Here is a 24785-nt window from a genome sequence, read left to right as displayed (position 1 = left end):
GATTGCATTGAATCTTTATATTGCTTTTGAATGAAATAAATATTGGTCTTCATTAATCTTTTAAGGCTATCAATCTATGAGCATGGATATCTATCTATCTTCTGATACCATTTTTTAAAATTTTTGATTTCAAAGACATGAAGATTTTATAATACAAGACTTTCACCTGTTTGGTTAAAGTCACTTAAAAATATTCTATATAATATGAGGCTACTGAGAGAGCTATTGATTACCTAATTTCTTTCTAGATCACTTGTCATTTGTAGATAGGATGGCTACTGATATTTTTGTTAAGTTAACTTTATATCTTACCACATTGATGAAAGTGTTTATCAGATATAGGAGATTTTCTTTTGGTTTTTCTATGTGGTATATTAAATGTACTGAAATTTATATTTTGAAATAGTCATGCATTTCTGTAATGAAGCATACTTGATCATGGTAAATGATCTTTATTATATCATCTAAGACTCAGATTGCAAGTAATTTAATGAGTACTTTTACATCTAAATTCATGAGAGAAACTTTTCATTAATTGTAGTTATTGGCTGAGTCTTTATGTGTATGTGGTATCTGGGCAATGTTCCTTCTTTCCCTATTTTGTGAAATAATTTGAGGAATATTAGTGTTATTTTTTTTTTTTTTTTTGAAAATCTAGTAGAATTCTGCATTAAAACCATCTGGCTGTGGAATTTTTTTTAGTATACTTCCTTTTTTTTGGTATATCTAGTATTTAGGTCAATATGTAGTGAGAGGGCTTTTTTTCTGCTCAAATCAACTTCCTATTTGGCAAATATCTTGTGTTTTTATATAACTTAATTAATTAATTTACCTATTTAAATTACATCCAGGTAAGAAGTTCCCCTTCCTACTTTCCTCCCAGTCTCTAGCTCTCACCTTACCTCCTGTCCCATGAGTCTCTCCCTCTCTTCTTGCCTTACCTACCCTGTGCCTACTTCCTTTGCTCCTGAGAAAAGAGAAGATTTCACATGAGTATAAATCTCCTTTGGAATATCAAGTAAGACTTTGCCCATCTTCTTCGATTGAAGCTAATCAAAGCTGTACAGTTAGGAGAAAGGAATACAAAAGCTAAAAGCAGAGTCAGAGACCCTGCATCCCCTTTCTGTTAGAGGTCCCACATGAAAACCAAGCTGTATACATGTTACATATATGTGTGGGAACTAGAATTGCCCCATGAAAGCTCTCTTGCTTGTAGTTCAGTCTAAGTTATTTGATATTGCTGTTTTTTATTTTTATTTATTTATTTATTTATTTATTTATTTATTTGTATCCTTGACCTCTCTGCGTCTTTCAATTCTTCTTCCTTTCCTTTCCTAAGATTCCATAAGCTCCATCTGTTGCATGGCTTTGGGTCACTGAATCTTTTTTGTTCAGATGCTGTGTGAAGCCACTCAGGTGACTGTTATGCAAGACTCCTGTCAGCAAAAATAGCAGGAAATTATTAATATCAGTGGTGGGTTCTCTCTCAAGGCATAGTTCAAATCGATTAAGTTATTGATGATTTTTAATGTATTTTATAAATTTATTCATATAACATCTCAATTGTTATTCTGTCCCTTACATTTTCCCCTTACTCCCCTCCACTATGACTATGACTGAGGGGGACCTCCTCCCCCTGTATATGCTCATAGGGTATCCAATCTCTTCTTGCTAGCCTGCTATCCTATCTCTGAGTGCCACCAGGCCTCCTACTCTATGAGATGTGGTCAAATATTGGGCACAATAATTCAAATGCAAGTCAGACCCCACTCTCCACTAAACAGAAAAGAATATCCTTTCCGCTGGCTAGATCTGGGTAGTGTTCTAAATTTACTGCACATATTGTCATTGGCTGGTGCCATAGTTTGAGCAGAACCCCTGGGCCCAGATCTGCCTGTCATAATGTTCTTCTTGTAGGTATCTAGGATGCTCTGGATCCATCTATTTCCCCATTCTCCCAAGCTTCTATCACTGAGAGTCCCAATTGGATGTCCTCCCTTCTGTCCCACTTTCCTAGTAAGTGAAGACTTTCATGGGACATGCACCTTGGGCTAGTGTTCAGATATAAGTCAGTATATACCATTTGAGTCTTTAAGCTTCTGGGTTAACTCACTCATTATGATCATTTTTAGTTCAATACATTTGTCCACAAAAATTTCGGGAATTCCTTGTTTTTAAGAGCTGAGTAGTATTCCATAGTGTAAATGTAATACAATTTCTTTTTCCATTATTCTACTGAGGGACACTTAGGCTGTTTCCAGATTCTGTCTATTATGAATATGGCTTCTATGAACACGGTTGAGCAAATGTTCCTGTTGTGTGCTGAAGCATCTTCAGGGTATATTCTAAGAAGTAGAATAGCTGCATCTTGAGGAAGCCTTATTCCCAGTTTTCTGAGATGTCCAAAGTGGCTTTACTAGTTTGCATTCCCACCAACAATGAAGGAGTGTTCCTCTCTCTCCACATCCTCACCAGCATGTGGTGTCATTTGAATTTTTTATCTTAACCATTCTGATAGGTGTAAGACGGAATCTCAGAGTTGTTTTAATTTGCATTTCCCTGATGACTAATGAGGTTGAGCATTTCTTTAAGTGTTTCTCAGCCAATCGATATTCCTCTGTTGAGAATTCTCTGTTTAGTTCTGCGCCCCATTTCCCCATTGGATTGTTTGTTTTGGTGGTGTTTAATTTCTTGGGTTCTTTATATATTTTGGATATTAGACCTTCGTCAGATGTAGGGTTTGTGAAGTTCTTTTCCCAGTCTGTAGGCTGTCGCTTTGTTCTCTTGACAGTGTCTCCAGCCTTACAGAAGCTTCTCAGCCTCATGATGTCCCGTTTATTAATTGTTGCCATTAAGGCCTGGGCTGTTAGTGTTCTGTTCAGGAAATTGTCTCCTGTGCCAATGTGTTCCAGGCTATTCTCCACTTTTTCTTCTAACTGATTTAGTGTCTCTGAATTTATGTTGAGGTCTTTGAACCACTTGGACTTGAGTTTTGTGCATGGTAACAAATGTGGGTCCAATTGCACATTTTTACATGTAGACATCCATTTAGACCACAACCATTTGTTGAATATGCTATCCCTTTTCCATGGAATAAATTTGCCTTCTTTGTCAAAAATCAAGTGACCAAATGTGTGTGGATTCATATCTGCATCTTCGATTCAATTCCACTGATCAATCAGCCTATTTCTGTGCCAGTACCATGCTGTTTTAATTACTGTTGCTCTATAGTACAGCTTGAGATCAGGTATGGAAATTCCTCCAGAGGATCTTTTATTGTACAAGATTGTTTTAGCTATTCTGGGTTTTTTCTTTTTCCATATGATGTTGATAATTGAACTTTCAATGTCTTTAAAAAATTGTGTAGGTGTTTTGATAGGGATTGCATTGAATCTATAGATTGCTTTTGGTAAGATGGCCATTTTTACTATGTTAATTCTCCCAATCCATGAGCAAGGAAGATTCTTCCATCTTCTCATGTAATCTTCAATCTCTTTCTTCAGAGTTTTGAAATTTTTTTCAAAAAAGTCCTTCACTTGCTTGGTTAGATTAATTTTGTATCCAGCCAATTTGCTGAAGGTGTTTATCAGCCATGGTAGTTCTCTGGTGGATTTTGGGGGTCACTTATGTACATGATCATATCATCTGCAAATAGGGATAATTTGTCTTCCTCCTTTCCCATTTGGATCTCCTTGATGTTCTTTCCTTGTCTTATTGCTGTGGCTAGAACTTTCTATACTGTATTGAAGAGACATGGAAATAGTGGGCAACCTTACCTTTTCCTGATTTTAGATGTATTTTCTTGAGACTCTCATCATTTAATTTGATTTTGGCTATTAGCTTGATGTATATAGCCTTAATTATGTTGAGGTGTGTGCTTTTTTCCCTGTTGTCTCCAAAATTTTAAATATGAATAGGTGTTGGATTTTGTAAAACGCTTTCTCTGCATCTAAGGAGATGATCATATATTTTTTTTTCGGTTTGTTTCTATGGTGGATTACATTGATGGATTTACATATATATAACATCCCTGCCTGCCTGGAATAAAGCCTACTTGGTTATGGTGAATGTTATCTTTGATGTATTCTTGTATTCATTTTGCAAGTGTTTTATTGAATATTTTTGTATGAATGTTCATAAGAGAAATTGGTCTGAAATTCTCTTTCTTTGTTGGCTCTTTCTGAGGATTATGTATCAATGTGACTATGGCCTCATAGAATGAATTTGGTAATGTTCTATCTATTTCTACTTTTTGTAAGAGCTTGAAGATTATCAGTATTAGCACATCCTTAAAGGTTTGGTAGAATTCTGCACTGAAACCATCTGGTCCTGGGATTTTTTTGTTGGGAGATATGAATGATTGCTTCTATTTCTATAGGGGAAATGAGACTATTTGGCTTGTTTATCTTTTCTCTCAATTATGGCAAGTGAAATTGATCAAGAAAATCACCCGATTCCTTTAGATTTTCAAATTTTGTGGATTATATACCTTCGAAGTAGGATTTTATGGTTCTATGTATTTCTTCAGTGTCTGTTGTTATGTCCCCCTTTTCATTTTTGATTTTTTGATTGGGATACTATCTCTCTGCCTTTTATTTCATTTGGCTAATGGTTTGTCTATCTTTTTGATTTTCTCAAAGAACCATCTCTTGGTTTTATTGATACTTTGGACTGTTTTCTTTATTTCTAATGTATAATTTCAGCCCAGAGTTTGATTACTTCCAGATACCTATTCCTCGTAGGTGTTTCTTCTTCTTTTTTTTCTAGGGATTCCACCTGTATCGTTAAGTTGCTTATGTGGGATGTTTCCAATTTCTTTAAAGGTACTTAGTGCTATGAATTTTCCTCTTAGCACTGCTTTCAATGTATCCTAAAAATTTGGGTATGTTGTTCTTTTATTTTCATTGAATTTCAGGAAGTCCTTAATTTATTTCTTTATTACTTCCCTGACCCAGGTGTCATCAAGCAGAGAGTTGTTTAGTTTCCATGTGTGTGTAGGCTTTTTGTTATTTCTGTAGTTGTTGAAGTACAGACCATGGTGATCTGATATGATTCAAGGTATTATTTGAATCTTCTTGTATCTGTTGAGGCTTGCTTACTGGCCTATTACGTGATCAACTTAGGAGAAGGTTCCATGTGGTGGACAGAAGAAGGTATATTCCTTTTTGTTTGCATGAAAATTTCTATAGATGTCTGTTAGATCCATTTGATTCATGGCATTGGTAAACAATATTATTCCTTGGCGTAGTTTCTGTTTCAATTACCTATCTTTCAGGGAGAGTGAGGTGTTGAAGTTTCCCACTATTATTATATGGGGATTGATGTGCGCTTTAAGCTTCGTTAATAGATTTTTATACAAATGTGGATGCCCTTGTATAGGTAGTACAGATGTTCAGAATTGTGATGTCATCTTGGTTGACTTTACCTTTGATGAATATGAAGTGTCCTTCCTCATCCATTTTGATTAATTTTGGGTGAAAGTCTATTTTGTTAGATATTAAAATGGCTATGCCTGCTTGCTTCTTGTGACGATTTGCTTGGGATATTTTTTCTAGTCTTTTTCCCTGAGATAATATCTCTTAGGGTTTGCAGGATCTCTGTTCAGGCCCTTCTTATTTTTATAATCTCTGCTGAGAAATTAGGTGTAATTCTGATTGGTTTGCCATTTAATATTTTTTTATCCTTTTCCCTTGCGGCTTTTAATATTTTTCTTTGTTCTGTATATTTTATGTTTTGATTATTATGTGACAGAAAGTTTTTTTTTTCTGATCTATTGTATTTGGTCTTCTGTAGGCTTCTTGTATGTTCATAGGCATTTCTTTTTTTAGATTGGGGAAATTTTCTTCTATGATTTTGTTGGTCCTTGGAGTCTGGCATCTTCTCTTTTCCTCAATGTCTATTATCCTCAGATTTCTTTTTTTCATGTGTTCTTGATTTCTTGGATGTTTTTTGTCTGGATTTTTTCAGACTTAGTGTTTTTTTCCATGATTGCTTCATGATCTAGGATTGTACCCTCTGGACCTGAGATTTATTCCTCCATCTCTTAGATTCTGTTAGAAAGGCTTGCCCGTGTGTTGGTTGTCTTCCTCTCTGAGCTCTTACATTGCCATTTTTCTTCTGTCTGTATGTTTATCATTGAATCCGTTTTCACCTTCAGATCTTGAACTGTTTTATTGATTTCTTTCATTTGATTGATTGTACACTCCCGAGTTTTGTCCATTGCCTCTTTATAGGCCTTCAGAACTTGAACATTATTTATTGATTTCCTTCATCTGGTTGTTTGTATTTTCATGAAAATTTTCCAGTGCTTCTCTATAGGCCTCTTTTGTGTCTTCCCCATGTTTGGCTGCATCTTCCTAAATTTGATTATGAATTTTTTTTGTTTCCTCCATTACCATCCTTATTAATAAGGGTTTGATTCATTTTCTTGTAGCTCCATTGTGTTTGAATTCTCTGGGTGTGTTCTTTCAGATAGGTGGGATCTGAAGATGCCATATTATTTTGTGGTTCTTTGCATATGATTTTACACTGCCCTTTAATCATCTTGCCATCTCTATTTTTGGCAGGTAGCTTCTGTATTTTGGTGAAGGGTGTTTGAGGGTAGATTCACTTATTTTCTAATGATTTCCCTAGACCAGAATCTCAGATGCTTAACTGGTCTGGATGGCAGAAAAACAGCCCTGTACATTGGGTCTCTCACAGACAGTGATCCCCATCACCCTTGTACTTGTCCTGGCTCTAAGAATGTGCACTAGGTCAGGCCAAAGTGTCCACGTCCTTCTTCATCCCTTTGTAGCACCAGAGCTCTCTAAGGACTGAAGCAGGTCAGGCAGAGGGTGTCTGATAGCCACTCTACTGCCTGTCTCCCTGAAATTTCCTTAGACCCAGAGCTCTGATGCTCTGCTAGTCTGTGGTTCCAGGTAGTGATTCATGACTCAGACCATTCACAGAGTCCAACTTAGTGTCATGGGGCCCAAACTGCACACTCACTGAGTCCAATTAGCATCTATGAACCCTACCTGAGAATTGAGTCCAGTTTGCTTCTCTGGACCCAAGCGGGTCTTGGGGCCTAATCCACGCACTTAGTCCAGTTAACACTGAGTCCATTCAGGGTCACGAGACCAAACCACACTGAGCTCGCTGAATTCAGCGACAATCTCAGGGCCTGGAGTGGACACAGTCTCAGGGCCAGGACTGAGTACCTAGCTCAGCTAGAGCTCTGGGCCCAAACTGCCAGCAGGTTACAGCTAGGTTCTTTGGTCCCAAATTGTCCCTCATGTTCAGCTGTGGGCCTGGGCCCAAACTGCATTCCCAATTCAGCTAGGGACTATGGCCCCAAACTGTGCATTGCATTGAGCTTGAGTCTCAGGGGCCGAACCTCACACCGAAGTCAGCAAGGGTCATGGGGCCCAAAGTTTGCACTGAGTCCCCTCCCCCACAGCAATTCCCACCATTCACCATGCCAGTCGCCTCTGCCAGAGGGTTCCCATTTGTAAGCCTCAGTCTCTGCTACTGCCTCTCTGGTCCAAGAACATCTGCATTACTCCTGTTTTCTTGGGTATGCAGGTTTTCTGTATTTTGGTCCTTTCGAACTGTGGAGTACTCCTGCTGTAGTGGGGTAGGGAGCTTGGTGTTTCTGGTTAGGGATTCCATGCAATTCCATGAATCATTTACTGGAGCTCCTACACACGGACTACACTACTCGGCGCCATCTTTGATCTCCTCTCAAGTTATTGATGTTTTATGGAATCTTCTATTTTAGGTTGGGGAACTTTTCTTTTATGATTTTGTTGAAAATATTTTTGGACCATTAAGCTTGGATTTTTCTACTTCCTTATGCCTGTTATATTCTTAGGTTGGGTCTTTTATTAGTGACCCACATTTCTTGGATATTTTTGTGTCAGAATTTTTTGGATTTAACATTATCTTTGTTTGATATATCCTTTTCCTCTTTTGCACCTTCAATGGCATCTCCAAAATTTTGTTAGTGAAAATTTTTCTCCATAGTTCCTTTGACATTCCAAATATTTTTATTTCCAGTATTCTCTACATTTGTGTTTTCTTTATTGATTCTATTATAATTTTCTGATCTTCAACAGTCTTATTTTTTCCTCCAATTGTTCGTATTTTATTGGTTTTTATTAGTAGATTTATTCATTTCTTTGTATGTTCCTGGATTTCTTAAAGAGATTTAGTCATTTTCCTACAGTTTGCGTCTCTTTTCCTGCATTTGTAATGGGATTAATTAATTTCATCTTGCTGGGATTTTGTTTTGTTTTTATGTATTTCTTTATGTGACCTCTGCTGATTCTGTATATTTAAATTTAAAATATTTTTCTTGTAGTTAACGTGTTTTGGAATACTCAAGGCCAGCTGTGTTAGAATGGGTAGAGTCGAGTGGAGACATATTGTACTGGAAGTAATTCATTTTGGTTTTACATTAGCATCTAAGCACCTGGGTTTGGGCTGATTTTAGGTCTAGGTATTGATTTTTGGATTTGTCTTTATTGCATAGATGTTTTTTTCTTGGTTTCTGTTTCTTGCCTACATTTTTGGAGATGGTAATGGCTGTGTAAGGCTTTCAGGTAGCCACATTGAATATGTTCACATGGAATTCCTGCTGGTGTTGGAGGCTGGGATACTATAAGTTGAATGATAGGATGTAAAAGGAAAATATCTTTGTGATCTATTTGGGATGAGATCAGAAGGAAAAAGGAGACCAAAGCTGATTTCCTCCTATGGCCCTGGAGATAAAACTGGAGCTTAGATCACAAGAGCAGTCAGTTAGTTGTACATTATATGTCACACATCATCCTACTTGTTACCATGGTAGGAAAAGTCCTTTGGATAGCAGGGCATACCTACTGGTGTTGGGGTCTAGAAAATGCAAAAAGGTGGGTAGTAAGCTTAGAAGGGGAATATATGTGGGACTCACAGGAAATGGGAATAGATTGGCAGATAAGTTGGATAATGGTGTTTTTATGCAACATTGGAGGTGCAACTTGGGGATTGGACCTGTGGGAAAAGAAAGAAAAGAAGGTCTTCATCTAAGCTAATTTAAACATTTTTATTTATATACTTATTCATGTTACATTCACACCACAGCAATCTTCCTCCTCTCTTCCGTGTCTCAATTTTCCTTACTCTTCTCCTCTACCCTCTACCCTAATTCTCAGAAAAGGGACCTCCAACCTTAGCTCATCAAGTGGTAGCAGGACAGAGTATGTCTTCTCCTTCTGTGGACTGGCTAGGCAGCCCCAAATATGGGAGGGGAATAATAAAAAAGCAAGCAACCAAGTCTGTGTCAGAGACAGTGCTCTTTCCCCCCACTAGGGGAACCACTGATGCCTGAGCTGATCATCTCTTATATCTGTGTAGGTGGCCTATGCCCAGTCTACGCATGGTCCTTGGTTGGTGCTTCCATCTTCACAAGCCCTTCTGGGCCTTGTTTCATTGGCTCTTTTGTTCTTTGTGTGGAGCTCTTCTCACTTCTATCCACTCACAGACACACAAATGCTCATATACATACATACATACACACACACACACACACACACACACATACACACACACACACTTTTCCACAAGACTCACTATGATTTGTCCAATGTTTGTCTTCTGTGGTTTAGCTTGTGGGATATCTTCTGGAGATAGGGGCTCTTTTCTTATTATGTTTTCTTGGCAGATTTCTAGTGAATACTTGTGGTTTTTAAGGGTGAAGTAATAGGATTAGTTGTGGTGAGAGGTTGTGAGAGATCTTTTTGCACAGGTGTGAGTGGGATCAGCGAGGAAAGACAAACTGCAGTGATTCCGCACTACATACCTGGAAATGAGAACAGAAACAGTAGAACATGTGTGAGTCTGCTTTCAACTTACTTGCTCTGAGAAAAAAGCCACTTGTGTTGGCAAGGGATATATGCTGGGGTTGGTTCTGAGAGAAAATAAAAATGAAGGAAATAAAGTTTAGAAGGGGAAGATCAGTGAAGTCCATGGAAGATTGTAACATATGCAGGGGTAATGCTAACAAGGATTTTCTGTTGCAGATCTATGGATAAAACTGGGAATTGAAACTAGAGGTAACATAGAAAAGAGAAAATTATATGAGCAGCCTACCTTGATTTCTGCAGTCATGGTATCTATTATCTATGTTTTATATGGAAACAAATGTTATCCAGCAAATTTCTAATGACTCATACAATTTCTTAAACCTTGTAGTAAAATATTCTTTTCTTTAAAAATATTATGTATGTGTATAATTCAGTATTGACAAAGTCTGTCACAATGTTCATAGCACAGAATGGATCTTATTAATCAGTTAATATGGATAAGAAATGCTTGGATTTCCATAGTATTTGTTTCCTTGTTTATTTTTTGTTTTTCCAAAGACCCAGGATACCTACAGGCAATTTATGTAACTAGACTGCTTTTGATAGAAACCTAAGAAAAAGGAGGGTTTTTTACATTAATCTCTATGCATCTACCTATGCTCACGTAAAATACAGACTTGAAACTGAAACCATAGCTAGATAACATTGAGACATGTAAAGAAGAATATGACACAAAAGTAAACATAACAGTTCCAGTTGATGCAATAACAGAAAATGATTTATCCATGAAGAAAAATAAGAAAGTTCCTAGGGAAAAGAAATCATCAATCCTGCTTCCTTATATATATCCACAATAGTGGAATCAGAATTTGAAGGACATATTTGAATTTCTACGATCACTGCAAAACTGCTCAGGGTAACATTCCACACTGTTACAGAGACAGTCAGTGTTCTCTGCAAACTAACAGTGGGCATTGCTGAGGAAAACACTCACACAATTCATTTAACATGCAGATGTAGGCCTGGTGTATACATGGAGACTTCATCCTTATATTATAATGTCTTTGGGAAGATACACTAGAAAAATGAAACACCATACAATCCACAAACCCATTGACTTTGATAAAAAATACAGTAAGCTCATGGTAAGATAGAATTTATGGGAATATCCAACCAAAATCTGATTTGATTTGGAGCCAACTCCAAGAGATGGAACCTATACCCAATACTGCTCAGGTAATCAAGATCCTGAGATTAGGTAGTCCAGAGGACCTAGCACTCCTAGTCTAAAAAAGGATCAATAAATATTATTCTCCTATACTCATAGATCAGTGCCTTATTCAGTCATCCTCAGACAGGATTTTTCTGGCAGGAGATGGGAACAGATGAACAATACTATATCCAGACATTGCTAGAAAAGTCTAAGTGGGAGGACACTATCACCCCCAATCCTACCCTGAGAGCTACATGAAAGCTTTGAAAGAGAAGGTAGAAAGAATGTAAGAGCAAAGAACGAGTGAGAACATGATGAAAACAAGGCCCCTCTGGATAAGAATAGCAAAGAACATATGAAATCACAGAGACTGAAGCAGCAAGCACAGGGTCCGCACAGCTCTGCCTAAGGTCTAATGGATATATACTATAGCTTTTACCTTATTATTTTCGTGGGGACTCCTGAGTGTTAGAACCAGTGGGTCTCTAATTCTTTTCCCAATTCCTGGAGATCTTTTGCTTTTGTTGGTTTTCTTTGTCTGATTTTAATATGGTGGATTTATTTTACTTTATTTTGTCATGTTGAGTTGTTATGTTTTAGAAATCTGTTGTTTTATTTACTTTTCTTCACTCATACAATAAATCCCAACCATAGTTTCTCTTCCCTCCATTCCTCCAAGTCCCCTTTCCACCTCTCCTTCCTTCCAGATCCAATCTTTCTTCATTTGATTTCAAAAGAGAGAAGGCCTCCCCTGTTACATACAACATAGAACAAAAAGTTACAATAGATAAAATAAAACACAAAACCTTGTAACAGGACTGAGTTAGGCAACATAGAAGGAGGAAAAGAGTTCTAAGAGTAAGCAAAGTATTTAAAGAAACCACCCACTCCCGTTGTTAGGAGTACCTGAAAATGACCAAACTAAGAACCATAGCATATGTGCAGAAGACCTAACACAAACTCATGCAGGCTACATGATTATTACTTCAGTCTCTGATGAGTCTTTATGAACTCATCAGAGTTGATAAGGTGGCATGAGTTGTCCTGATTTCCTCAACCCTTCTGATTTAGCACAACAATCCTCAACACCTACAATTCTCCATCCAACTCTTCTACTGTTTTTTTTAAGGTCTAAAAAGAAGGGAACAATGGATGTCTCCAATTTGGGCTCTCTCTTCACCTGATGTTTGGGTGTAGGACTCTCAATTTGCTTCTATCAGCTGCCAGAGGAAGACTGTATGAAGAAGATTGATCTAGGCACCACTGTCACTAGAAATCATTTACTGATTTTTGTCTACCCTAGGTGTCTGATCTGTTCATCCTCTAGTTTCTAGTCACACTAGCAGTGTCATACATGGTATTCCTGTCCTAGGAAGGGGATACAAATTAGACTAGTTATTGGTTGGCTTCTCCTACAAGTTCTGAACCTCCATAGTCACAGCTCAACATGCAGGCAGGATATGGTATGTTGGAGGTTTTGTGGCTGGATTGATATCCCAGTACCACTCAGGAGGTTTCCTGGATACAAAAGAAGAGGCCTTCTTTTGTAAGCCTATTCTTCCGTAATGGGAGATAAATGGTGGTAGATCCAGACAGTAGGGGAGTCAAAGAAGGACCTAGGGGAGTAGAAGGAAAGGAAAATATAATCAGGATATACTGTATAAAATAATATATTTCAATAAGAATAACACATTTATAAAAGATGAATAGATAAAAAGTATCACATGGTAAAAATATCATAAGTGTCCACCACCACCACCAACAACAACAACGATCACCACCACCACCAGCAACAACAAAGATAGTGAATAAGATCAGAAGCTATATAGTAAGCTACTGGACCATCAGTGCTGCCAACAGTACTATTAGCAGTTCTGCCTTTCTTATTAACTGCAAAACAGTCTGTCATATAATAAGCAGGATTGAATAGAATTATTGACGTACTGATTTATTGATCAGGAAATTCCCTTCTCAACCTGATGTTCTACTTCATTGGATACTAATTAATATATAGTGTTTAATACTGTATGTTTGTAATAAATCATATATGTGTATATACATGTATATGTGTACATATTCGCTTACCATTGCTTTTATACCTAAATTAAAGATTGCTTGCTTAATATTTTTCTTAAAAAAAAATCATACACACACCCTATCAAACTGTGCCTTGACAAAGAATGGGCTTATATCGTTTTCTAAAAATACTTCTTTGCTATAAAGAGATTAATTTTTTATAATATTTTTGCATCCAAGTTAACAATGTTTTATATCCTATAAACTCATCCAGGTTAAATTTAACATGTCTTTAAAATAATGATAAAAACAATACTGCTATTTCTTAAATTGTTCATATATTCAACTTTTTAAACCTAAGACATAACCATAGTTTTAATTTTAGAGGATATACTCTATCATACCTGTGACTGAGCCTATTCTGTGTGTGCATATGTATATATATTTGTGTTATGGGATCATTTGCTTGAAAGAAGACAACAGGTTGAATGCATACTTAAACATCCAATATCCAGCATAACTATTTAGAGCAATATGTGGATATAGTATTGAAGCATTCTTTGTGGTTTGTGTGCTATTCTGAATCAATTGAAGTCAACCAAAAAGTGTTCACTTCTGAAACTGTTAAAGATCTCTGCAAACAGAGCTGCAATTTTTTTCTAATATTATTTTTTCTGCCCTGTCCAATAAATACTGAGAAAATATCTAAACATCTTTGGTAATGATCAACAGGGAAGGATGACCCACAGTAAGGTGAGAAAAGATGCAAAGAACTGTCTAGAGACAGGCCAGGGACCTCAAAGTACAGACATAGGAAGAGGTAGGTGGATCAATGTGAGTTTGAGGCCAGCCTGGTCTACAAAGTAAGTCCAGGACAGCCAATGCTACACAAAGAAACCCTGTCTCATAAAACTAAACTAAACTAAACTAAAATAAAATAATATAAATTAAAAGTTTCAAATTTGAGCTCCTTCTTAATTTATTCTACTTCAAGAGGCATTATCTTGTCCTATTGCTTACTGCTTCATCAATATATTGTGGTGCCTGCTCTGAGGAAGATTTAATGTGTCATCAACACAGAAATTATTTTGGAATTGTCTTGGGATATCTTTTACTTTGCATATTGAAAAATATATTATATAATCTTTAAAAATCTCATTTTTACTTTTTATAAGTACATATTTTTATATGTAATTGTATATATATAATATGTACTTGTATATGTAATACAATTTCATACTTGTATTGTAATTCTCTTTCCACACTCCCATATCTTACTCATTGCATACTTAATGATTCACTTCTTTCCAACAATTTCCCATTTACTCCTATGTTTTTTTATTTCCTGTGTAAGTACTATGGTTTTGTGGTTAAAGTCCTTGTATAGTCATTGTTTATGTTATCAATAGTAATGTCATATTCAGAAGAAAGTATTTTATAGCATTTCTCTCCATATTGCAGTTTTTATTCTATTTCTATTCTGACTTCTATAATGTTCCCTGAACCTTATAGAGATGGTAAATATTTAGGGCAGATATTACAGCAGTACTTTATTTTCTGCACATTGTCCAGTTATAACTTCTGCCTTAACTAATTGCTTATGGACAGAGTTTTTTTCTGACCAAGCTTGAAACTGTGTTAGTCTGTTGATATAAATATAAATATGTAGAACACAGGTTAAATATATGTTCAACTCAACCAAACATCTGTAGTGAAATGTCCAAATAGGCTCTATCTATAACTTTTGGCCAGATTTATGCTCCCAGGTATAAATTTCATTCACTTCTAGGGAGTGGGCTTCAAACCCAATCAGCAGGTTTGCATGGGATGTCAAACCACTACTGCACCAATGGACTTATTTTGTCTGGCAGGTGCATACTACAGCACATTGGGTCTAATTCTAAGACAGGTGGTTATTGCTATTTCTGCTCCAGCAGGGAGTATAGCATCCATCTTCTGATATTATAAATATTTCTTCTCAATTCAAGATTGATTGTTCCATGTCCTATATACAAAATGTATTACACATTCAGAATTACATTCTTAAATTCTAGCGCTGGTGAGTACCCAAGAGCAATGGCAATAGTATCCTTGACTATCAACTCCTTCTTAAACATTCTGAATGTGACATTGCTGTTTTGGTTTAAAACACAGACTTTAGTGGGCATTGGTATCTGCTCATGCAAGACACCAATATTCAAGCTTTTGTCCTGCATTTAATCTTACAGTTTTATTTTTAGCATTTCAAAATATACATATGAAAATATGTCCATATGGCTATTTTAAATATCTTCTCTAGTGGTAACAGATGTGATTGTCAATATACTTAATATTTCTGTTAATCTTTAGATGTTATTTTTTCTTTTCTTTGTTAAAATATATTTTATTAATTTATTCATATTACATCTCAATTATTATCCAATCCCTTGTATCTTCCTGTTCCTCCCTCCCATTTTCCCCTTACTCACCTCCCCTATGACTATGACTGATGGAGACCTCTTCCCCCTGTATATGCCCATAGAATATCAGGACTCTTCTTGGTAGCCTGCTACACTGTGAGCAACTTTGGGCCTGGGTATATCTTTACCCACACACCTGAAGCATCCTACTCTGACACAGCTACAATACAGAGCAGACAGGCTGAGCAGTGACCTGCATGGGCCACAATCCATATTAGATGCCATACTGGTAACAGCTTCTGATATTCATCTCTCCCCACAAACCTGCAGCTTTTGGCCCTGATTTATCTAGATCATAGAATAGATAGGGAGAGCAGAGAGACCTCTGTGAATCACAATGCAGCTGGTGGCTTACATGCCTAGAACAATTGGGTCACATAACAGATAAGTAGAGTCCTATCATCTTAAGAAGGCCTGTGGAACACCCTAGGAGCTTTGGGCTCTGTTTCCTCTTAGTCCTCCAGCTTCTTTCTAGCCTACCCAATCTGGCATACAGAGAAGAAAGGTAAAGCTGGCTCTGCTGTGAGCCACAATTCACATTTGCTGCCCTCTCAAAAAGGTTAGTCGGGCACCTGAGCAACTTCAAACTTGAATCTTTCTCAGCCCCCCAGTTTCTTACTGGCCTATCCCATCTGGAACAGAGAGCAGAAAGCTAAAACCCTATATATGGAAAAGGACTGTAAGCACTTGAGGAGCTTTGGGTTTGGAAATCAGCCCACTCCTCTTCTTCCTTGCCCAACTGGGATACAGAAAGGCAACCCAGCTGAACTGAGCTGGGTACAGGCTCTAATTTCCACTGTTCAAAATCATGAGATGACTTCTGTGGTTAACAACCTTTGGCTTAGAGTTGTCCTTACTTGTTCACAACCTGCCTGGATCAAATGGGACACCAACACAACTTCTTTGGAGGACCCTCAAGGCCTGCTAACATCAGAGACAACTGGATGCCTAGAGGACCATAGAAGAAGACTAGCAACAAAACTCAGAGCTGTAACACCACTGGAACCCAGTGTTCCTACCACAGAAAGCCCTGGGGATATGAATACCCATGAAGTTCAAGGAGAAGACTTTAAATCTTTGGTGATGAAAATGATAGAAGACTGGAAAAAGGAAAATGAACCATTCAAAGAAACACAGGAAAATACATACAGATGAAGGAAGTGAATAAATCCTATAAAGAATTAGAGGAAAATATACCCAAAAAGATAAAGTATTGGATAAATCTTGTAAGGAAGTACAAGAAAATTCAATCAAATGAGAGAAAGAAATTAATAACATTATTCAAGACCTAAAGAGGAAATTAGAAGCAACAAAGGAACTGCAAACTGGGGCAATCTTTGAGTTGGAAAACATAGGGAAGAGAACATGAACCACAGACACATGCAATGCCAACTGAATGCAAGGAATGGAAGAGAGAACTTCAAGTGTCGAAGATAAGATTGAGGTTATCAATAAATCAATCAAAGAAAACTTTAAAACTAAAAAGTTTCTGACACAAAACAGATGAGAAATCTGGGACACTATAAAAAGACCAAATCTAAGATATATAGGAATTAAGAAGGAGAATACTCTAGGCATCAAGGCCCTGAAAATATAGTAGAAGAAATATTTCCCAACCTAAAGAAAGCAACACCCATAAATGTACAAGAATTGTACATAACTCCAAATAGATTGGACCAGAAAAGAAAATCCTCCTGCCACATATTAATCGAAACATTAAATGTACAGAAGAAAGAAAGAATATTAAAGGCTGTAAGAGAAAAATGTCAAGTCATATATAAAGGCTAACCCATCAGAATTACACTTGACTTCTCAACAGAGACTGAAAGCTAGAAGGGCCTGGGTGGATGTCATGCAAACATTTATTAAGAGACCACAGGAGGCAATCCAGACTACTATACCCAGCTACACTTTCAGTCACCATAGACGAAGAAAACAAGATAATCCATGACAAAACAAAGTTTAATCAGTACCTAAGCACAAATCCAGCCCTACAGAATATATGAGAAGGAAAACTACAACCCAAGGAGGTTAATAACACCCAAGAAACATGTGAATTAAATAACTTCACATCCACAAATCAAAACCACAAAAACACATACTCACTCTACAACAACCAACATCAAAATTATAGACACTACCAATGACTGGTCATTAATATCTTTTAACATTGATGGCCTCAACTCCCCAGGAAAAAGACATGGGCTCCCAAAATGGATGAGAAAACAGGATCTATCATTCTGTTGCATACAAGAAACACACTTCAGCATTAAAGATAGATAGAGTAAAGGGTTGGAAAACTCTATTACAAACAAACGGACCCAAGAAGCAAGGCGGATAGCCATTACAGTATCTAATAAAATAGACTTTCAACCAAAACTAATCAAAAGAGATGGGGAAGGTCACTTCGTCCTCATCAAAGGAAAAATGTGTCATGATGATGTCTCAGTTTTGAACATCTATGCCCCAAATGCAGGAGCACCCACATTTGTAAAAGAAATCGACCTAGAATGATAAATTCTCAACTGTATAAGGAGAAACAAAACAAATAAACAAAACAAAACAAAAACAGAATAGCTAAGACTGTCCTGTACAATAAAAGATCTTCTGGAGACAACACCATCCTGGACCTCAAGCTGTAATATAGGACATCATTAATAAAAACAGCATGGTACCCGCATAGAAATAGGCTGGTTGATCAATGGAACAGAATCTAAGACCAAGAAATAAAGCCACATATCTATGACCACTTAATTTTTGACAAAGCAGCCAAATTCAAACAATGGGAAAAAACATAGCAATTTCCACAAATAGCCCTAGTCTAACCGGATGGCTACATGTAGAAAATACAAATAGCTCCACATCTATCACCCTGCACAAAACTGAAGTCTAAGTGGATTAAAGACCTGTACATAAAACCAGATACACTAAATTTGTTAGAAGAAATAGTGGGGAAGAGCCTTGAACTCATTGGCACAGAAGAAAATATGATAGAATATACAAGCAATTTTAAAAATTAAACCACATTTTTTACATCTCATAAGTATTAAATTTAGTAGAGAATTATAAAATTAATTCAAACAATAAGGAGGGTCCCTATAAGCAAACACCAAATGATCAGTGAAAAAATAGGGAAACTATATTTGTCAATATCCTCAAATAATATAAAATATTATAAGGTTTACCTAATCAATCAAGTGAAAATCTTGTATGATAAAAATTCAGTTAATTGAAAAAAGAAATTGAAGGTAGAATAGGATGAAAAACTTTCTCAGGCTCATGGATTGGTAGGACAAATGTAGTGACAATGGCCATCTTACAAAAAGCAAACTCCAGATTCTTTATAATACTCATCAAAGTGTAAACAACATTTTCACAGAAATTAAAAGCAACCTTCAGTGTTACATGGGAATACACACACACAAACACATGAACACATGTGCACACACACACACACACACACACACACACACACACACACACACGCTAAAAAAAATACCAGATAATAAAAGAACTGCCAGAAGTGTTACCATTCCTGATTTTAAGTTGTCATTCAAAATTATACTAATAAAAACAACATGCTATTGGTAGTATGTCAGAAATCTTGATGAAAAGAATTGAATTGAATATCTGGATATAAATCTACAAACATATATATACCTGATTTTTTTATAAAGAGGCCAGTAACACACCTAAAAAAAAGCATTTTCAACAAATGTTACTAGTCAAACTACGTGTCTACATATAGGAAAAGAAAAATAGATCAATTTCATCTCTAAGCACAAAAATAAGTAACCTCATATGTATCAAAGATATCAGCAAATACCAAGATACACTGAAACTGATCAACAAGTATATAATGGAGATTTATGAAGTCTTTGGCACAGGAGAAGACTTTCTGAACAGTAGTACATCATTAGCAGAGGAACTAATACCACATTTAATAAATGGGACCTTACGATATTCAGGTTTATAGACAGCAAATGTCACCATTTCTTAGAAAAGACAACAGCCTAAAGAATTAAATAGTATTTTATGAACTACACATGCAACAGAGGACTAATATCAAAATGCAACAAGATAGGAAAGCGTTTTGCTTCAAGACTGTCAAATACAAATAGCCAAAACACTAAGAATGTAATATTTATATAATTCCTAGTTGTGTCATGGTTCTTCTTGCTATAGGTACTGTATTGTACATATGTGTAGTATATAAATATATATGTAAAAATAAAAAATGTTTTAAAAATAACAAAAAAGAAAAAACAAGATGTCACAGAAAAAATGAAGCACAAGCTGGATGTGGTGGCACATGCCTTTAATCGCAGCATTCATGAGGCAGAGGTTGGCAGATCTCCATGAGATCAAATCCAGCATGTTCTAAAAAATGAATTCAGGACAGCCATAGCTCTGTTTCACAGAGAAACCCTGTCTCAAAGAATGAGTATAAATATAAACATAAAAACAGCTAATAAACACATATGTACAACATCAGTAGCCATTATAAAAAGGCAATCATAACTACTTGCAGAGTTATGCTTATACCTGTTAGAATGTTTAACATTAACAAAACAAATGTTGACTTGTGCTTATAGGATGTGGAGTAAAAGGAACACTCATCCATTGCTGATAAGATAGGGATTTGTGAAGTTATAATGGAAGTCATTGTGGCTGTGGTAGTTCCTTGGGATGATAGAATTAATCCTTCTCAAGTTTCAAACACACAACTATTGTACATGTATCAAAGTATACTTTTTCCTTCCACAAAGACAGTCAACCATGGTAATTGCTACTCTACTCATAATACTCAGAAATTTGACACAACTTTGATATCAACATACAGAAGAATGGATTAAAAAATAACTTGGTACATTTACCAAATAGAGTAACATTCAGCCATTTAAAACAGACATTATGAAATTTGAAGGTAAATGGTTAGATCTGGGGAAAAAGTCATCCTCAGCAAGATATCTAATGCTCATAAAAACAAATAACTGTTTCATTTGTATGAATGGAAATTATCTGTGAAGTCTGTGATAACCAAGCTACAATCCATAAAATAAAAGGGTACAAATATAGTGTAAGTGACTATAGGGAACAAACATATTTCCTTAAGAAAAGGAAATAGAACAGATAACTATGGATAAATTGGGTGTGGAATGGTAAGATTAGGTGAGGATAGGGAGTGGAGAGCGTAGGTGTGGGAGGAAATATAGGGTAAGCAAGCTGAAATGAGAAGGTATTTTAAGAGTAGTTTAAAAACCTAAAACAAGAGAAACTTGAGAAAATATGCAAGTATATCAAGTTGTTCTAAATGAAGTTGCCAATCAATGTGGAAGGGAAGATAGAGTGCCACTGCAATATCTCTTATCAACAAATGAAGCTTCCAGTACTGGGATTGGATTATATTCAATTGAGTTGTTGGTCAAAGGGAATCACCAAACAACCCATGCTATTGCTAAGACTATAGGTTGTTTTCTAAACAAATCTGAGAGCATGATAGTATTATGGAAGAAGATACCTAAACAACATTTTTTAAAAATTGAGATAACAAGTCAAACACACATACAGCCTTTTTCATTCCTAAGTTATAGTATATTTGGTATATAGACATTATATCCATGCTCTCAGAGGAGAAACATAAACACCAAACAGTCACAAACCTTATCAACAATGGTATCCTTCCTCTAGTATATTCTCGGGCAATGGTGACACAAATATTTTGCAAATAAACAATCAATAACTGATTTGACTTAAGGCCTACCTACTCCATGACATGGAACCCATACTTCAACCCTGCTTGCTTGACCAAGAGCCTATGCCCAGATACCTCATGGGCCTAGGTAAAACAAATAATACTGACCTAAAAATGAGAGAAAGTATGATAAAATAAGTTCTAATGATATTCCTTTATAGTTTTATCTCAGCTCTCAGCATATTGTTCAACTATCAGCAAAGAAGATGCCTCCTGCAGTAGAAGAAAAAAAAATAAACATCACAGCAAGACATTAATCAGAAGGTGAGAGACATCAGAACACTCAATCATAAATAGTAACAGCACTCAGATAACCCTAAAGGAGAAGGCTCAGAAATTGTGTAAATTCCTGTATGGATGGAGGACAATGAACATTGTACTCCCTTTAAAGCAACATGAGTAAAGTTCATATGAATGAACAGGGTTGAAACAACATGCACAGGGCCTGCATGAGTCTGCACCAGGTTATCTACACACACGTTATGCTTTCAGCTTAGTGTTTTTAGAAGATTCCTAAGTGTGCTAATGATTGGGTCTCTGATTTGTGCATCTTCTTTTGGGCTATTTTGCATCTTTTGTATATTCCTTCTTTCTCTTTTCCACCTACGATGTGATATTTTTTGTTTTATCTTATTGTATTTTATTTGGTTGCATTTAAAAATCTGAATGGATAAATCAAATAATTAATAAAACTATGCCATTGGTATAAATGTTAACAACTGGACTCTCACTTATATCTGCTATGAGAAGTAAAATCATTTTGACCAATACAGTTACACAGGGTACATCAGCCATTCCAGGACAGGTTTCATCTTCAGGAGAATAATTTGACTCTACATTGTGTGTGTGTGTGTGTGTGTGTGTGTGTGTGTGTGTGTGTGTGTATGTTTGTGTGTGTGTTTCTGAGCTTTAATATGGTTGCAATTTGATGGGTTTTAAAGTCTTGTTTGCTTTGTCTTTTTCTTTTTGGATATGATTTTATTGTTTTATTCTTTTGTGGTTACTTTGTGTTTTCTAACATTTTAATAAAGAACTTTAGATTGGGTAGTTGGTAGCAGAGCAATCAGGAATGATCTTGATGAGGAGAAAATATAATAAAATATATTGAAATTAAAAATTATTTTATATGAAAAATATAATAAATAAAATATTAATGCCCTCTATATTCCCAATGTCCAGTGTAGTATATACTAGTGAAATCAAGGCACAAAGCATGTGCAATAACCAACTAATATCTGATTTGATGATTTGAGTCACAGCCCATTCCCCAAGACACAACTCATTCTTTACATTGTTTGTGTGACCAAGAATTGAGACTAAAGTGTGTGAATAACTGGTTTTCTGTTTCTTGTCCTTTCTCTTGTGTTCTTTTCATTTTCTTCTGTTCATTTTGTTCACATCTGTTGTATTAGCTTTAGTTTTATCTTGTCATATTTTATCTTATCTTATATTCTATCTTCATGTCTTAGAAACCTACTTATTTTCTAATGAAGGACTAAAAGGTATAGTAATTAGATGGATGGTAAAAAGTAAAGAAAATATAATCAAGATTACAGAAAACTATATATTAGTTTCGACAAGATGCCTTTAGAAGCATACATCATTGGTTTTTCAGGTTTGAGTTTATGGCTCCTGTAGCAAAATTTGCCTTTCAGTACCTGAGACTGATGCACTCCCTGAGGTAGTGAAGCACCTGGGCTCTTTGTGTTTTCCTGTGTGTTCTGTTAGTAGTCAGGAAAGCATGAAAGCTGGACAGGGAAACTGATATTAAATATTAGTCGTGGGTACCCTGTGTTACTTGCAACTGTGTTTTTTACAAGATCATTGTATCCTGGAAAGTACACTATATTTATCCATGAAATTGCCATTATATTCTCTTTCTGATAAAGGTATCAAAACAAACAAAGAAAAAACCCTAATTGCTCTCAATCAAACTGTCACAGCTTCAGTTGTGCTGTAGGCCCCTCCAACCTTACCTGATTTAATTGATCCCTAGCATAACAGTTGACTGTGACCCAATAAATAAATGCAGGATATTTCATAATAAGGAAAAAATATATTTTAATAGAAGAAATGTTTAATGAAGTTTAAACACCAATATATCATCAGATGAAACTTTAAAGTATAAATAATATTAAATGTAGTAATAATTATATAGTAAATGTAGTGTAGTAATTGTGACCTAAAAATAAGAATAAGACCTTAATAAATAGAAACACAAACACAGTCGTGCATAATGGAAGGCTACCTGAATCTTCTCCAACTAAGCCATTAAGAAAATAAAAGAATCTATAAAATTTATTTTTGTCTATTGGTAAACAAAGGACCACTTATATTTTGTGGAGATGAGCTGATATTAATAAAGTATTTTTTCAGGAAGAAAATCATGGCTGAACCATAACCATAGTTATAGAGGATACTAAGCAATTCTTACAATGAACAATTCTATAATTAATAATATTCAACCCAGACATTGATCACAAATAATATCAATAAAAGACCAAACAAATGACAATAAAAAGTTACAAATGTAGTCAGTTAGGTTTTGTTTGTTTGTTTTAGGACACACAAAAAAACTGTGTAAGGCACAGTCTACAGTACCAGAAATCAAGAACAATTTTAGTGTTTAGAAGGTTAGAATATTTAATTTAATAATTTATTCATTAAATTTTTATTTACTAATTTTTATTTAATTTTTCTGGAATAGCTGTCCAATTTTAGCAGAATTTTGAATTTAACTCTGTGCACTTCTTTGCATATTAATTACAGTTGAATACAACTAAAATATAAACTAAAACACAATGGCAATAAACTTATATTTTCTTCTCAGATTACAGTATCTTGTTATCACTAAATACAGTTGTTCTTTCAATAGAAAAGATAAAAATATAACACTTACTGAGTAAATATCTCTAAGGCAGTAAAGTAATCTTTATACACTTAATCCTTACTAATACTTTTGTGCCAGTTATAGTATTTTGGATGTATAATCAAGTTAATCTTTTGAAACATGTTCAAGGAAATATTTTGAAAAGCCTAAGCTATGCTCATATTATTTGTATCTCTTTAACAGTGCATGTAATATAACTGGGTATGATGTTAGTGAGTATTCAATTTGAAAATATCACTCTAACTGTAATGTAAAAGCAGATTGAAAGGAGGTGGTGGGAATAATTGGTTGGAGAAAGATCAGCTAGAGGCTAATTCAGTGCTATTTACAGTAGTCAACTGAAATCTGGTCCATAAGAAGAAACAAAGATAAATATATATATTCTAAATGTGTTTAAAATAAATTTATTATGTTTCTTAGAGGATCCAAGCTTGAAGAAGTGGGTTTTACTTTAAAAAATATTAAATACTAACAACTCATTTCCTCTACTTAACTTATGTAAAACTAGTAAAATGTAATTATACTATATATTATACTACATTATTCTATAGAAACTGCTTAATGCAAAATGAACTTAAAACATATTCATTAAAATCTTAAGTTAATTCACAATACTTAGCTGCGA

The sequence above is a fragment of the Acomys minous genome, assembly GCF_964271855.1.
Source record: "Acomys minous genome assembly, chromosome: 3".
Taxonomy (NCBI): Eukaryota; Metazoa; Chordata; class Mammalia; order Rodentia; family Muridae; genus Acomys; species Acomys minous.
This window is presented reverse-complemented; position numbering follows the sequence as displayed.